Source organism: Xenopus laevis, chromosome 8S (assembly GCF_017654675.1).
Source record: "Xenopus laevis strain J_2021 chromosome 8S, Xenopus_laevis_v10.1, whole genome shotgun sequence".
NCBI lineage: Eukaryota > Metazoa > Chordata > Amphibia > Anura > Pipidae > Xenopus > Xenopus laevis.
This window is the reverse complement of record NC_054386.1, coordinates 39,790,313-39,806,912: the sequence shown is the minus strand read 5'-3', so window position 1 is coordinate 39,806,912 and position 16,600 is coordinate 39,790,313. Positions and strand designations below refer to the sequence as shown.

Below are 16,600 nucleotides of genomic sequence, written 5' to 3'. Positions count from 1 at the left end.
AAATATTTTCAATGTAATTAGTTAGCCAAAAATGTAATGCATAAAGGCTGGAGTGATGGGTGTCTAACACAATAGCCAGAACACTTTTCAGCTCTCTTGGTTTCCACTGATTCCACTGATTGGTTACCAGGTAGTAACATGGGTCAAAACTGTTTCTTTTGAATCTGAGCTGAATGCTGAGGATCAATTGGAAACTCACTGAACAGTTATGTTCCATGTGCCCCCCCTTAGCAGGCCCCCCTTAGCACGGACTATCTATTTACCTTATTTTATTTTTTTCGGAACTGTTACTTTAATAAGATCTAAAGAGAGAAATGCTCTTACAAATGGTATTATATTGAATGGTAAGCATCCCAGGTCACCAGACCCATGCTACTTGAATTCCGGAACCTTGATGTTTTCTTGGCCATTGTAACTTGTAAAGCAACGGCAACGGCCATTAGACTGAATAAGGAACTGGGAAGGAATACTATCATATAGGAGGGTTTTTTCTATTTATTTCTACTGTAATGCTGCAGACAGGTAGAAGTTTCTGTTAACCTCAGAAATGCCTAGTTAGTACATCAGTTCTCTGTGCTTCCAGGCCGTCTTATTATGGGCTGTAGAGAGGTAATATTAAAGCTTTATGTGACTCTTGCAGCCTCCTGCCTCCGCTCACAAGGTCAGTGTGTTTGCTGGTTTAATAGCTGCCCATCAAGAATAAAATCAATGAGCTGCCTCACGTAGCATCTCCTGGGATTCTCTCCTATTCCACCACCAGCACGCCAGTCTCACTTCTGTAAGGGATTTTATGTGTATAGTTTTTATATCACAAGAATGGAGAAATGGGGAGGTGCTCTTCTGGAGGTCTCTGGTTTATAAAAAAATCATGTACAACATATCTAAAGGTGCTTTTCCTCCCTTGGCCTTTGTTATAGTGTGCCATAAAGACAGAACTGCTAGAAAATGCAAACGTCCTATGGCAGAGATGGCTAACCTGTAGCTCCCCAGCTGCTTGAGGGTCATTATTATGCTATTGCTCGAGGTCTGGGGAAGTTTATGTGTTCCAGGGGTTGCAATGGTTCAACATATTACAGATAGCTGTATAAGTAATTAGTTTTGGTATTTTGCCTTTATAGTCTCCATCTCTTCTTTGGTCAAGATGCACCCCTTAAGGGTTTCGATTTTTTGCAGTTCCCGTAATCATCCCTGTGTTATTTTTTACGCTATTATCACTAATTATAGGAAAAGGTGGACAGATTAGTTGCTGAGTTGCCTTTCAACATTGGGGTTCTAGGTCTGAATTCATCTGGGCCCCCACTTGTAAGTAATATATATAGTCTTAGTGAGCTTCCTCGGGTTACTCTGTTTTCTTCCTACACTCCATACAACATCCAGGAAGATTTATTGGTTCAGTAATGTATGCAAAGGTGCACTTGTGTAGGATTTTTTGGGGCACAATCATCAAAAGCAAAGCAGATTTTGGTTTAGAACTAGGTATGCACCATGTCTTAAAGACTATTTTTTTATTGTAGGGGTACAGTATACTTCGTTCCGGGGCACCATGGAGAGCCACTTTAAACAGCACATGTTCCGGGTAACAACTATTGTTCCATCTATAGTATTTAGCCTCCTTGTTCTTTTACTAATAGGGAATGGCCATGAAATAGGCCAAATGATTAGCAGCATGAGGGCCCACCGACACCTGGACCCATCGGGGGGTTTTCCTGGTATCCCAGTGGGCCAGTATGACACTGAGCACAGCAACCCATTTTTGTGATAAGACACATGGGTTCAATACCCAATGCAGATGGTTGATTTATTTTCTTGCTCTGTTTCTGTTGCTCAGATTCAGCCCAATTTAATGAACACCCATTTAGGAATTTTCTGCAGGATGAAAATGAGGTAACAGTGATAAAGTGGACAGAGAGGTCAGGTTATAACCCCTTCACTGCCACAGGGGGCATTAAAAAATGTATCCCCCAGCCTATCTTATTTAAAATAAACGTAATTAGGAAATCAGTATTATAACCAAAATAAAAACTATAGCTAACGAAATTAAACTGACAAAACAAAATGTTTGCACAAAGAAACACAGGAAATTGAGGTAATAATTGTCACTATGATTGCTAGAAACTAAACGGTCTCTCTGCCCTCCCAAACCATCTGACAGAGTCATATGGCTGTTATTAAACTAATCTTATTAAATGGAACTATGCTGAAAGAATAGTTTGTAATAGCAGCCATGTAACCCTTTCACTGCCAGCTGAAACACCAAAGAGCTTGTTAGCCGATGATGGACACAAGCAAAATGCTAATAGTTGTTGTATAACTGTAATAGGAAAACCAATATCCAAAAACCAATATCTGGAGAGGGGGTCTAGCCCAGTTTTTTTTTCCCGGTGTCCCGCCGGGCCAGTCCGACCCTGGTTATATCTCATCAGGACACTTGGGCACAATGTTCCTTGTCTACCCAAAGGCTGCACAAACTCTGCTTAATGTCTTGCCTCGCTCCTTTCTGCACTATTCTAAGGGGAATATCAAAGTTAGAATAAGTTACAAAGTTAATTTGAGTAGAAAAAAAATATGGAGTTTTACAAACTGTACGTCTCTGCTATTAGTGTAAAATGTTTTTTGTAGAATTGTTTCTTTATTCAAAAAACTGAGAGGACACTGTTATCTGGATAATGGATATTTCCATAATTTGAATCTTCATACCTTAAAGGGATACTGTCATGGCAAAAAAAAAATTTTCCAAAATGAATCAGTTAATAGTGCTGCTCCAGCGGAATTCAGCACTGAAATCCATTTCTCAAAAGAGCTAACAGATTTTTTTATATTCAATTTTGAAATCTGATATGGGGCTAGACATTTTGTCAATTTCCCAGCTGCCCCAAGTCATGTGACTTGTGCTCTGATAAACTTCAGTCACTCTTTACTGCTGTACTGCAAGTTGGACTGATATCATCCCCCTCCCTTTCCCCCCAGCAGCCAAACAAAAGAACAATGGGAAGGTAACCAGATAGCAGCTCCCTAACACAAGATAAGGGTAGGGACACACTGGACGATTTGTCGCCAACGTTTTTAAAAAGCAAATCGCGGCGACATATCGCTCGTTTTGTCTCTGAACAAAACCAAATGAAAGACACCAGCTCCTGTGCCCACAGCGCGTTTGTGAATCACCTGTAGCTCCAAAACGCACTGAGACCCTTTTCCGAGCGATTTATCAGAAATAGCATGTACTTAGCAAAGCACTGAAATCTCCTAGACACGCACACACATACAGATAAGTAGCAGCAATTGTATTCAAATTACAATGCGAACGCAATGACGCAAGAACGCAAGCACGTAAAGACGCCAGGTTACAGCGGGAAGCACAAACCGTTTCCGGTTTGGGTGGAGCACGTACTGCACAGAGTAATGGGATACAAATCGCTCTGTGCCAATAGTCGCTGTGAATCGTCTGTTCAAAAAAGACGATCGTCTTGTCGCCGCGATTTACTTTTTTAAAACGTTGGCGACAAATCGTCTAGTGTGTCCCTACCCTAACAGCTGCCTGGTAGATCTAAGAACAACACTCAATAGTAAAAACCCATGTCTCACTGAGACACATTCAGTTACATTGAGAAGGAAAAACAGCAGCCTGCCAGAAAGCATTTCTCTCCTAAAGTGCAGTCACAAGTCCTGGGGCAGCTGGGAAATTGACAAAATGTCTAGCCCCATGTCAGATTTCAAAATTGAATATAAAAAAATCTGTTTGCTCTTTTGAGAAATGGATTATAGTGCAGAATTTTGCTGGAGTAGCACTATTAACTGATGCGTTTTAAAAAAAACATGTTTTTCCATGACAGTATCCCTTTAAGTTTGCTAAAAGATCATGTAAACAATAAATAAACTCAATATGCTGGTTTTGCTTCCAACAAGGATTAATTATATCTTAGTTGGGATCAAGTACAAGGAATTGTTTTATTATTACAGAGAAAAAGGAAATCATTTTAAAAAACTTGCATAATTTGGATAAAATGGAGTGTATGGGAGACAACTTTTTGGTAATTCAGAGCTATCTGGTTAACAGGTTTCCAGATAATGGATCCCATACCTGTACATCTCAAGCTCTAATATATTTACTACTCTTTACTCGGCTATATCCAGTTTGCCCAAACCAAATGCTGTGTTAACCCTTCAAAAAGACCAGTGTGCGTGTTATTTAATATTGCTTCTAAAAGCAGAACATTAAATAAACTGAGCCCCAAAATACAGTAATTGGTTTCTTCTATTTCCGCCACTGCTCACCATCTAAATCTCCATGCTATATTAGTACTGACACCAAAGCGATGTAACAGTTTGCATTGATAGCATCTGTATAATGCTGTATAATAAAATTCTAGTCGCAGCCTCCCAAGATAAACTTACACTGGGTCTTATTACAATGTAGGTGGCCTGAAGGAGAATTCTCTGTATTCTTTGCTTTTGGTATAAAATATGCACTGGGGTTTCTTATTTCATCTCCAATCTGTGTTATTCGGTAAGAATGCAGCAGTGCCCAGGGTCCTCTTTAATATTTAATTCAACAAGTTTTTAATCTATCATTATGCTGTGATGAAGTAAGCATCAAGTGTCGCTGAAAAAGATTAAATTATACTTGGAAATAGGAATTGAAATGATTTAAAGCTGGTGCTGGAGTATTTTCTTTACACAAGTAATAACAGATAGATGTGTGTTCATTTATTTATACATTTACAAATAGGTTTCTGCTTATGTGTGTGGTGTCTGTGTGTGTGTATATACATATATACATATATATATATATATATATATATATATATATATATATATATATATATATATATATATATAATGTGTGTACTTCTTAGTATATGATCCCCATTAATTAGCCTTAATTTTTAATGTAGTGCTCCTACAACAACTCCTTAGCTTTGCCTGCTTCTTAAAGGGGTAATTTATTTTTATGTTGCCATTGTAGGGCAGATTGTTCAAATCTACCCTAGAAACCAGCCAGTTGTTTGAATGAGAGACTGGAAGATGAATAGGAAAGGGCCTGAGTAGAAAGATAGATAGAGGTATGGGACCTATTATCCAGAATGCTCAGAACCTGAGGCTCTCTGGATAAAGGATCTTTCCGTAATTTAGATCTTCATACCATTAAGTGTACTAGAAAATCATTTAAACATTAAATAAGCCCAATAGACTGGTTTCACCTCCAACAAGGATTAATTATATCTTATCTGGATATCTGGATAATGGGTTTCCGGATAACAGATCCCATGTATTAAAAAATTACAATAACAGTGAAATTGTAGCCTCACAAAGCAACAGCTGAAAACTGGAAAAGAGGCAGTAGAGGAAGGCAAATAATTAAAATAAAACTATAAAAAAAATAAAAACAAAGACCAGTTTTAACATGGCTATGCTACCCCTTTAATCCACCTGTACAATGAATCAAATTTAATATATATATATATATATATATATATATATATATATATATATATATATATATATATATATACATACATACATACATACATACAAGTGTGGAACCTGTTATCCAGAATGCTCAGAACCTGGGGTTATCCAGATAATAGATATTTCCACAATATGGATCTTCATACCTTAAAGGGCACCTACTGGCTATATATATTATCCATAAATAATCCAAATTTTAAAAAAATATTTCCCTTTTCTTTGTAATACTTAAACAGTACCTTGTATTTGGTCCAAATAAAGATATAATCAGTCCTATTAGGGTTATTTAACGTTTACAAGATTTTCTTGGAGACTTAAAGACCACCTGTTGGCGAAATATATTACCCCCAACCAAAGGCACAGGCTAGTAGAGCCCGCACTCCACTTGGGGGTAACAATAGTTTTTTTTCTTAATTGCCCCTTATGTCAGCTCTAGGATACGTGCACCGGGAGCTCCCTCAGTTAGTCAGAGCACATGCTCTGACGTCACGCACATGCACATAAGGAGCAAGTTTTTGCTCATTATGCATGGCCCACGTTGTTGGCCTAGTGCTGACGAGGGGCAATTTTTCATGGAAAAAATAACTCAAATTTTTTAAGATTTATTATACTCTGAGGATGGAAAAAGTCATAATCCAAAATTCCAGCATCTCAGACCTACCGAAGGTGTATTTGAAAGTTTTTGTGTTCTGGCTTTTTGGGTATCGTTCTGATTTTAACTGAGTTTTTTTCATGTTTGTCCCCAATCCAATTAAATTGTGAGTTTTTAACAATAATAATTTGGTCTGACCTTTTTTTTAATTAAAATACTCAGAAAAATTTAAATTTTGTTGAATAAGTCCCTAAATAACCCTAACAGGACTAATTATATCTTTATCCAGCAGAGTTCATAGCAGGCATCTTCCGGCTCTTCGGTAATCTTCGGAATGCGATCGGCTTTTAAGCAATTTTTGTGACTTTCGGCACATGCGCAGTTGTCGCGAAACAGAAAATTGCTCCAACTGCACATGAGCCTATACAGCACTTACTTCCCGAGGATTACCGAAAGGAAGAAGATGGCTGCCGTGACCTTCACTGGATAGAATCTGCACCGAAGAGTAAGTAAAGACTTAGGGGCAGCTAGGCTGGGGGGAGGAGGGAGGGTGGGAGGTCTATGTAGGGTAGGGGTTTTTTTTACTTTATGGTTGAATTCTTCTTTAAGGTATGAAGATCCAAATTACAGAAAGATCAGTCATATATATATATATATGTATCAGCAAGAAGATAGTGAAAGGATGCCATAGACTGCAGAGCTCTGCTGCGTTAGTGCTTTATTGTACACACGACATGTTTCGAGTCACATGGACCCTTTCTCAAGTGTAACAATCACATGATCAAACCACATCTTATAGCCTTAATTGCCAAACAGTGCTCCTCCTCCCACCAATTAACTCATTAGTCCAGAGTAAAAGTGTAAAATAGGTAGAAAACATAGAACGTATAAAACGTTTAAAAGTCCCAGTGATCTCCAGTGTACATGTAGTGTCCAAGTGCCAAGGTTCCATATCTTCAGATACACTCTATAATAAAAGACAAAAATCCAAAAAACCCCACATCACCTTAGTCCAAAAAATGGACAACCGCTATTTAATTTAAAAACATTTAAAATAGATATTCACATAAGAAAGGTGGTACTATCCTTTTTTGGATCTACCTGTCCTGACAATCCAAGAATACATGCATAACTGTGCCTTTCCACAATTATTCTAGAGATACATTCATATTAGACTATTATATTAAACAATACGATTTAAAGCAATCGCTTCTCCCTTACCTTACCCCCAGCTGAGAGGATAGGCATCACTTAATATCTGAAATAAATAAGAGTAAATATTACAATTCTTATAAAAAGCATTTCAAACTCCAGGCATCATTAAGCCCAACTGGGGCTAGTGAATTCAATTTAGAAATCCATTTGGCTTCACGTTGTAGCATCTTTTGCTTAAAGTTACCACCTCGACTTAATGGTTGTACTACTTCGAGGACCACCCATTTCAATTGCCCGTGGCTATGTTTTGCCTCATTAAAATGTCGGGCTACAGTCGTATCTGTCTGAGATCCTGGTTTATAATTCCTTATGTCCCCTTTATGCTCTTTAATCCTGGTTTTTACATTTCTAATTGTTTGCCCCACATAGACTAGGCCACATGGGCACTTCAACATGTATATGACCCCTTTCGATTCACATGTGGCATAGTCATTCAAATTTAGTTTATTGCCTTTAGTGGGATGATTAATGCTTGACCCTTTTATTATCGAGGCGCAACAGACACAATTCAAGCACGGAAAGGTACCTTTCTTCTGTATTCCCAGGAACATCTGTTTCTTTTCTATAGGTAACTCTGAAGGGCATAGCATGTCCCTAATACTCATGCCCTTCCTGTAGCAGAACCGTGGGGGATCCTTAAATAACTTCCCAAAAGTCTTATCTCGTTGGAGATATATATATATGTATCGTTATCTATTTAAGCAAAATGTACTCATTACTGGTGGAAGAAGGGGGGTGTAATTTTTATAATTTGACTTTAAAATTAAAAGTACAAAAAGTAAAAAAAATAAATATCTTGTCATGTGTCTGATTTATGAATCACAAGAAAATAAAATAAAGCATGAAATGCCTGCACCATAGCGGCAGTATCGCACATTCCTTTATCCTAATCTCTATGCCGGGCACTGGGAGATACTAGCAGATAAGTAGTCCCACTGCCCGTTTAATAACATCTCCACTTATACATATACACCTCTGTAGCAGACAGGTTTCCTGCTGCCAACGCACTCTGCTGATCGGGCAAAGTAAATGCACTGCTGTGTACAGAAATAAATAAACCCGAGCGGCTGAGTCAATAAGCAGGCTGAGTTCTGCGCCTACAGCAATGGCGGACAGCTCATTTTGTAGATGTGCGAGTTTTGTTTACATTTATAATGCAGCTTTATTTAATGCTGACAGATATAGCTTGTGGCAAATGATAGTCAGAATGTATGAGCAGTCATAATGCTTCTGTCTTCTTATAGTGCAGCGATGAAAATAAGCACTTCACCTCTGTTTTTATTGAGCAAAAGATAGCAGACAGCTATGCCACGCAAGGCTATTTATTGAGTTGTTTTACTGGCTCTGAACATGCCGCTTTATAGCCGTTGTGAAAATGGACTTTTGCTGGTGTGAGCGAAAGGAAATAGCTTGGCAGTGTGGAAGAGCTGTAAAATAATATCTCTATAAATTATTATTATTTATTTTAGTTTAGGGGGTTTTTTTCACTTCAGCTGGAAAATGTCATTTGAGAAACGCTGCTGCAGAGAAGGGGAAATTCTTTATATACTGGTGATATTAAAAAATAAAAAAAAAAACACTGTCTCTGTATGCCTACAAATGTGCGTTGGTTTTGCTTCCAATAAGGAATAATTATATCTTACAATGGCTCAAGTACAAAGTACTGTTTTATTAATATTACAGAGAAAAAGGAAATCATTTTTAAACATTTGGATTATTTGGATAAAATGGAGTGTGTGGAAGATGGCTATTCCGTAATTCTGAACTTTCTGGTTAACGGGTTTCCGGATAACGGATCCCATACCTGTATTGTGTTTATCATTAGATACACATTCACAGATTTCTCTGTTATTTAGGAGATTTGCACAAAAAAAAAATATATTTTTTGTCTTTTTTTTCTGTTTTATTAGTGAACCGGTGGGGTAATGTATACAGTATGTTTACTCTTTTTGTTCCCTTTTTGTTGCATAGACATGCTCTGTAGAGTTATTCAGTGCAAAGATGCTGTACTTATTTATTCTTACATATACAGTGTCTTGCAAAAGAGTGTGAAGCATGGCTGGGCCCCGCCTTAGACACTAAACCCTGGAAAGCAATTTTTTTATAAAATTTGGGGGGATCTGGCCAATTTTTCTTTTTACTTGCAGGGGAGCCCCTGATCACCAATGGCTTTTTATAACTTGTGGGGGGGGCAGGCCATCAATTTCTTTTTACTTGCAGGGGGGCCCCCTGATCACCAATGTTTTTTTTTTATTTTTTTAAAAAAAAACTTTTATGGGGGGCCCTGGTCGCAAATGTTTTTTTTTAACTTGTAAGGGGTTCCTGATCACCACATTTTTTAAAACATTTTTATGGGGGGCCCTGGCACCGCATTTTTTTTAACTTGGGGCCTGACCATCAATAGTGTTTTATAACGTGTATGTGTGGGGGGGGGTTACCTTTTTTAGCACTGACGTCTATGTGGTCTTTTAACTGTAGTGTGGAGTGGGCGGGATCTGGGGTGGGGCTTCGGGGCCGGGGTGGGTGTGGCCCAGGGGGCCCTGAACATTATGTTGTACGGGGCCCCCTGAGCCACCCTGGAGTCACCTTTTGTGGTGCTGCCACCACCATGTTTCACTGTAGTGATGGTGTTCTTGGGGTGATGGGATGTGTTGGGTTTGCGCCAGACATAGCATTTTCCTTGGTGGCCGAAAGCATCTTCCTCCATACATTTGGCAATGCCTTTTGGCAAACTCAAAACGTGTCTTCTTATTTTTAGCTTTAAGTAATTACTTTTTTCTTGCCACTCTTCCTTAAAGCCCAGCTCTATGGATTGTATGGCTTATTGTGTTCCTATGGACAGATACTCCAGTCTCTGCTGTGAAACTCTGCAACTCCTTCAGGGTTACCTTTGGTATCTGTGCTCCCTCTCTGATTAATTCCCTCCTTGCCGGTCTGTGAGTTTTGGTGGGGGCCCTCTCTTGACAGGTTTGTTGTGGTACCATTGTTGTAGTACCATGTCAGAAAAGGTGTGTTTATACTGACAGATCTTGTGACACTTAGATTGCACACAGATGCACAGAAGGGATCAAGTAGTAGTTAGGGGAAATTGTGTCTTCACAACCTCTAGTACATGCAACATCGATAAATGTAATTAATATATGCAGACACATGAAAATATTTTTTACAAAATTCACTTTTTTTTCACTATTCACAATACTAGTGAATAGCCAAACCACTTTGGTTTTTTCACTACCTCTACCTGTTATATATGTAAATATTTCACAATCACATATCATGTATGGTCTGAATTGTTTTAATTCACTATAGGAACATATGATATCAGGATGCTGCTTACTATATACTGGTCCCATCAATAATGCTACACAAAATTTCACGTCTGGAACAAGCCATTGGACTCAAATTTTCAGAGAAAAAAATACACTATAACCAGCAGGCACAACATTTGCTCCTTCCTTCCTTAAATAAGGGCCCGGATTGGCACAGAATGAATGACATCACTAATTGAATCCAGTGTTGGACTGGGACACCAGGAGCCCACCCAAAAACCTTAGACCAGGGGCCCACCAAAAGACCTTAGATCAGGGTCCCACTCTCAGTACTATAATTCTTCTCCTCACGCAACCTCTACTCTCCTAGTCTCTTTTCTTTACATACTATAATCTATTATTCCATCTATTTAGAAATAGGGAATGGCCATGAAATATGCCAAATATTTTGAAGCAGGAGGGCCCACTGACACCTGGGCCTTCCTGGTATCCCTGTGGGCCAGTCCAACACTGATTGAATCCACCTCCCTTACTCTGCTACACCTACTAGTACATTATTTGCCAAAAACAGTGATTGGTCAGGTTAGCGATGTTGGACTGCTGTTATTCTGAACACAACTGTAGCTGCTCAAATGCCAAACTGGAGATCTGCTGGACAAAAAGTTAAATAATAAAATAATAAATCATTCAAAAACTACAGATAATAACAAAATGCAGACCATTTGTAGACTATTATAATATCAATCTCTAAAGGGGTTGTTCACCTTCCAAGCACTTTTTTCATTTCAGTTGTTTTCAGATTATTCACCATAACCAAGATTTTTATCAATTGCTTTTCATCACTTATTTTTTACCGTTTAAAGTTTAATGTTCGTGTCTCTGGTGTTAAAGTCTGGCAGCTTGTTGATCCAGGAGCATCTGAACTGTTACAATTTGCTACATTTAGTTGATGCAATTAGTTGATACATTTCTTAGTAGTATCTATGGAATATTAACAACTATTGTATCAATCCTAACAGCTGCCTTAAAAGAAACTCAGGGATTCTGATCAGCAGGGACAAAGATAACAAATGTATCAACTAAATGTATCAAGTTAGAACAGCTGAAGCATTGGTCGACCCCTTCCCAAAGCTGCTTTACACTTAAATATTAGAAAAACAGTCACAAATAGAAAGTAGAAAGTAGAATGGAAAGTCTTTATTTCTGGTGAACTAGCTGAAACCGACTGAACTGAAAAAAAGTGTTTGAAGGTGAACAACCCCTTTAATACTTTATCTGAAAATAGTCATTAAAATACTGACTACACAAATCATCACTTAAGCTGGCCATAAAGCGTGGTAGAATTAAACTGCTCATTTAGCTTTTTGAGACTAAGTTTGGGCCCTCGCTGGCAGACATCTGGCCAAAAATATCAGACAGCCTTGCCAAACCAACAGATAATTAATATGTATGGCCAGCTTTACCCATAACAAAATATAGCCTGGACTCTCAAACTGCCAGGACTCTCAAAATATAGAGGGATCAGTGCCTTAAAGGAGAACTATCCCCCAATAATAAAAAATCCTACCCACTACCCTACATAGTCTCCTCATCCTGCTTCCGCCCGCATAGGTGATTACCCCTGAAAGTGCCCCATATTCATTACTCATGTATAGGTGCAGAGTAAGCTCAGTGGAGCTCATGGGCACCATCTTCCGGCTCTTCTGTATTCTTCGGGAAGTGAATGCTGTATTGGCGTATGCACAGTTGGAGCAGGCTTCTGGTTCGTAGCAACTTCGCATGCGCCAAAAGTGCCGGAAATTAAAAACAGTTATCCAAGAATCACCAAATTATGACCAAATTAAGGCCATCTCACGGTCTATTTTAAGCAAATTAACATTTTTACATACAATTTCCTTTTTTTCTCTGTAATAATAAAACAGTAGCTTGTACTTGATAGTTTCTAGGTTGCATGAATCCATATTGGTTGCAAAACAATCCTGTTGGGTAAAGGATTTTGTAGACTTAAAGAGACACTGACACCAGACAATGAACCTTTTTTGACATCTACCATAACATTGACTTTGCATGCTTCTTATAATTTTTCCATAAAGTATTGGTCCAATGCTTTTACATGACCTATCTGACTCCCTGTGATCGCCTATGAGGGGGCTGCCATATTTGTGCAGCAGGAGTCCTTTAGCATTAGAAACTTTAACTGACAGGCTGAGATGGGACAGTCAGGTTTAGGAAATTCAACTAACAATTACTTTCAAAAACAAACCTCTCAGTAACCATCAGCATGACCTATAAATAAATTTTTATGTACATTCATATTTTAAAAAGTAGTCTTTTAGTGTCAGTATCACTTTAAGTTACAGAGATCCAAATTACAGAAAGACCCCCTAATCCATAAAACCTCAGATCCCATAGCTGTAATCTCTTATTCTTGTTCTTTCATTCTTTCTCTCCATTGTGTTTGTTGTGTACACATGTGTTTATCATTACATTTTTTTTTTTTAAAATGCACAATCCTTGTTCGCTGAGCTGACAATCTGTTGAATGACTGCTATGTGACTACATGCTTGTGTCATACAAAGAAGCCACAACATCCACAGAAAAGACTTGTGATGATCATTTCCTCTCAACTGCACTTAAGCAATAATTTATTGTTTAAATACAGTGCAAGTTGTAACAAAACGCTGTCAAGAGCCATCACACTCATTAACCTAGCAGCTAATTAGCTTCCCCCTGCTTGAAGCCTGACACGTTTTGCAGTGTGAACCTATCACTGTAATGTCAATTTAGGAGTGCAGGAGGAGGAGGGAGGGGTGTAGGAGGCGCCCCTTAGAAATCTGAGAGAGGAGGACTTACGTGAAAAGGTTCCCCTCCTAAACAAATGTTACTATCGTTAATACTCTCAGCTGTAATTAAACTGGCAACGCTTAATTACTGCAATTAGCACATTAACCATTTCATTTACAGTTTCTATTAAGGATAAGTGATCTCAAGCTTTGAGTTGGTTCTATGATGGCACACATTGGTTTGCCCCATAATAGCTGCATTATGTTTGTTACAAAGACAACAACATTGAATCTGGAATTGATGGCAAGTGATTCCCCTAAAGGGGTGGTTCACCTTTAAGTTAACTTTTAGTATGTTATAGAATGGCCAATTCTAAGCAACTTTTCAATTGGCCTTTATTACTTTGTTTTTTATAGTTTTTGAATTTTTGCCTTCTTCTTCTGACTCTTTTCAGCTTTCAAATGGGGTCACTGACCCCATCTATAAATAAATGCTCTGTAAGGCTACCATTCTTATTGCTATTTTTTATAACTCATCGTTCTATATAGGACTCTCCTATTTATATTTCAGTCTCTTATTCAAATCAGTGCATGGTTGCTAGGGTAATTTTGACCCTAGAAACCAGATTGCTGAAACTGCAAACTGGAAAGCTGCTGAATAAAAAGCTAAATAACTCAAAAACCACAGATTATAAAAAATGAAAACCAATTGTCTCAAAATATCACTCTCTACATCATACTAAAAGTTAACTCAGAGGTGAACAAACCCCTTTAACATTTCCTACTTCATAACGAGAGCGTAAATAACATGGAAGGTGCCAAATAAATTCTATATGGGGCTATACACACAGTGGGAAAGAACTGCTAGAACAGTGAAGGGGTAAAAAAAACACTTTTAGCAGTTTTATATGATGGTAAAATTGTAATACCCTTAAAGTGAGTCCCTGACCCACCCACATAAACCACAACCCGTCCATTGTGTCATGCTCCGTCCCTTTCATTGGCATGACACCCACTTGCATTATGGTTTCATCCCATTTAAATAGGTGGCATCTCTAGTTGCATTGTATTTGCTGAGCAATGTAAGGTGCTCCATAAACAAGGTTGGATGCACATTAAACTGGAAACAATTGGAGGCCCGCTAAGCAGGACAGAGTAGGATGCATTCAACCCCCAAAACACAAGTTGGCATTCCTTCGCCTGCTGCATGTGCCAGCAACCCTGCCGACACAATTGTTCCTGGTATCGTTATCAATTTTTCCTGTCCCTTTTCCGGACTGGGGATTGGTGCCAGCATCACAGGGGTAGAGTATGACATGGCGATCGGCGTCAATCAGACCCGGGCAGCCTGGTCAAATCCGGACGGTCGGCAACCCTAGATCCTGGTGCAGGCACGACAGAAGGCTATTGCCAACTTTTCTCGACCTGCTATTTTATTAGGCTGATTTTCAGCCCTGAGTGGTGTTAGCCTTTTATTAAGCCATTCCTTATTCAAATAACTCACTGACACCAAGAGAACTGGGACTCATTTATAAACACTGGGCAAATTTGCACATGGGCAGTAAACCATGGCAACCAATCAGATTGATTTCACTGTTCAACCTGCAGTTGGCAGAAAAGCTAATCACTGATTGGTCGCAATTGGTTACTGCCCAGGTACAATTTTGCCCACTGTTTCTTAATGAACCCCAGTCTTTTTAGCAGCAGATTAATACCAGTATGATGTTTTATATTCATTCTTTCCTGTTCAGAATCCAAACTATTTTTTTCGCTTCTAAATATGTTTCCTTTCCTCCACAGGTAGATAAAAATAACCTAGAACATCTGATTAAAAAGATGTAGCTGCACAGGGCAAACTGTTGCACAAATATAAACTCATACACTTAATCCTCAGTGCAAAATATTAGCTCTAATTTACATAACAGCCTCATCTCCAATGCGGATAGTAAAGACAAATATAACCCAGGGCAAGTTTAATTTCAGATTGTGATTTTACATAATGTTTTATTCATAGTATTATATCAAAAGTCCACTGCAATCAAGTTAAGCTCTAAACTTGAACCATTATGTCAATTTCAGTTCCGCGGGACACAATTAATTTATTCTGTCCTGGTTTTTCTTAAAGGGGGTTGAATCCATATCCCTCCTAAAGAATTTATGCTGCTTGACCTGGTTTGAAATTTTCAGCATCTCTGGACGTCTAATTAGCATGTTAACCAAAGACTGGGGTGGATCTTCTTGCACAACTGGGGCCTGGGGTGTAAATAAATGGTTGTTCAGTGGTACATTTGCATGTTTCTCTCAGGCTCTGAATAACGAATTACCTTGAAGACTCTTACAAGACTTTTTTCATCTCAAGCTTTAACCAAACCAGGCCACAAGAATGTATAATAATCTATATAGGATGTATCTGACTATAGTTTGTGTGTTTTGTTGTCTTTTTGCATAGCCAAAAGCTTTCCTACAAAATTCCCATCTGATAAAATATAATTTGTGTGAGATTTGTGTAGCAATAAAAAAAATTAGATGCTGGCCATACACCTAAATATGTGTATATTGGCAAGGTATTGAGTTTGGAGGGGGTCTGATGGGGTGCCGAGTTAGCAGTGGCTTTAGCATCACTTACAGGTACGAGATCTGTTATTCGGAAACCCATTTTCCCAAAAGCTCAGAATTACATAAAGGCCATCTTCCATAGACTTTTTTTAATTAAATAATTCTAATTATTAAAAATTATTTCCTTTTTCTCTGTTGGAATAAAATAGTACATTTTTACTTCCCAATTAAGCAGGTCTGAGATGCTGGATTTTTGGATTCAAACTTTTCCATCCTCGGGGTAAAATAACCCACAAACAATTTGAGGGTTTTTTTCACAAAATTTTTTTTTTATAATTAAAATAAACTAGAAACATCAAGCCGCGGGTCTCACATAAGTGATTATAATCACTGTGGGGTGGGTGCCTAACATTTTGACAACCCACAGCGATTATACCTTTCCATCACCTTTTAAAGGAGAAGGAAAGATGTTTTTGCTTGGGGTGCCAAAAGTTAGGCACCCCCAAGTGATTGTATCTACTTATCTGACACCCCGGGTCGGTGCTCCTATCAGGAGAAAACTGCACCGCCCAGGTTTAGTCCAGGGAATACCATGGAGCGATTGCCTTCTTGCTTCTTATTTCTTTTTGCTTGGGGGTGCCAAAAGTTAGGCACCCCTAAGTGTTTGTATCTACTTACCTGACACCCCAGGCTGGTGCTCCTATCAGGAGAAAACTGCA

At 38.5% G+C, this 16,600-nt stretch overlaps 1 protein-coding gene and 1 long non-coding RNA gene across 4 annotated transcripts in view; one reads left to right on the top strand and one right to left on the bottom strand.

Moving 5' to 3' along the window:
• Nucleotides 1-16,600, top strand: part of pbx3.S (pre-B-cell leukemia homeobox 3 S homeolog) — a 191,443-nt gene that overhangs the window by 122,775 nt on the left and 52,068 nt on the right. The window lies entirely within an intron of this gene.
• On the bottom strand, nucleotides 6,760-7,935 carry LOC121397555. The gene is made up of 2 exons (XR_005963751.1): nucleotides 7,280-7,935; nucleotides 6,760-7,025 (listed from the first exon to the last, which is right to left on the bottom strand). It is a non-coding gene; the product is annotated as an uncharacterized LOC121397555 (long non-coding RNA).